Here is a 1,638-nt window from a genome sequence, read left to right as displayed (position 1 = left end):
TAATATTAACTATTCAAGTCCATAGGAAGGTGTACGTCGTGCTTTCACGACGTGTCTGCTGGCTTAAATATCACTTTTCTCGAGACCAGACGCAGCTATAAATTTTGTTTGTGGTAGTAAATTGCCAATAAATGCAATATAAACTTGTCAAATCGTTCGGAAGCTGTACGTTTGGGTTTTCACGAAGTGTCTGCTCGCTTGAGACTTAACCTAGCAAACGCTCACTTTTCTTGGAACCGGACACAGCTATATATATTTTTGCGGTAATAAATTGCCAATAAATGTAATATAATCTATTCAAGTCGTTCGGAAGCTTCGTCGAGTTATCACGAAATGTCTGCTGATTTGGGACTTGGAACCCGTCGCAGCTATAAATTTTTTTCCGGTAATAAATTGCCAATAAATGTAATAAAAATTATTCAAGTCGTTCGGAAGCTGTACGTCGTGATTGCACGAAGTGTCTGCTGCCTTCAGACTTAAGCTAGCAGGCACTCACTTTTCTCGGAACCCGACGCAGCTATAAATTTTTTTGCAGTAATAAATTGCCAGTAAATGTAATTTAACTATTCAAGTCATTCGGAAGCTGTACGTCGTGTTTTCACGAAGTGTCTGATGGCTTAAATATCACTTTTCTTGGAACCAGACGCAGCTATAAATTTTGTTTGCGGTAATAAATTTCCAATAAATGCCATATAAACTATTCAACTCATTCGGAAGCTTTACGTCGTGTTTTCACGAAGTGTCTGCTGGCTTGACACTTGAGCTAACAGACACTCACTTTTCTCGGAACACGACGAAGCTGGCGGTGATAAATTGCCAATACATGTAATATTAGTTATTCAAGTCGTTCGGAAGCTGTACGTCGTGTTTCCACGAAGTGTCTGACACTCACTTTTCTCGGAACCCGACACAGCTATACATTTTTTTGCAGTAATAAATTGCCAGTAAATGTAATATTAACTATTCAACTCGTTCGGAAGCTGTACGTTGTGTTTGCACGAAGTGTCTGATGGCTTAAATGTCACTTTTCTTGGAACCAGACGCCGCTATGAATTTTGTTTGCGGTAATAAATTGCCAATAAATGCAATATATACTATTCAAGTCGTTCGGAAGCTTTATGTCGTGTTTTCACGAAGTGTCTGCTGGCTTGACTCTTAAGCTAGCAGACACTCACTTTTCTCGGAACACGACGAAGCTATACATTTTTTGGCGGTGATAAATTGCCAATACATGTAATATTACCTATTCAAGTCGTTCGGAAGCTGTACGTCGTGTTTCCACGAAGTGTCTGCTGGCTTGTGACTTAACCTAGCAGAAACTGAATTTTCTAGGAACCGGACGCAGCTATAAATTTTTTTGCGTTAGTAAATTGCCGATAAATGTAAAATTAACTATTCATGTAGTTGGGAAGCTGCACGTCGTGTTTTCACGAAGTGTCTGCTGGTTTGAGACTTAAGCTAGCCGACACTCAATTGTCTCGGAACCGGACGCAGCTATAAATTTGTTTGCGTTAGTAAATTGCCGATAAATGTCAAATTAACTATTCATGTAGTTGGGAAGCTGTACGTCGTGTTTTCACGAAGTGTCTGCTGGTTTGAGACTTAAGCTAGCCGACACTCAATTGTCTCGGAACCGGA

The sequence above is a fragment of the Eurosta solidaginis genome, chromosome X (genome assembly GCF_040869045.1).
Source record: "Eurosta solidaginis isolate ZX-2024a chromosome X, ASM4086904v1, whole genome shotgun sequence".
NCBI classification, from domain to species: domain Eukaryota; kingdom Metazoa; phylum Arthropoda; class Insecta; order Diptera; family Tephritidae; genus Eurosta; species Eurosta solidaginis.
The sequence above is the reverse complement of the archived record's forward strand: the minus strand, read 5'-3'. Positions refer to the sequence as shown.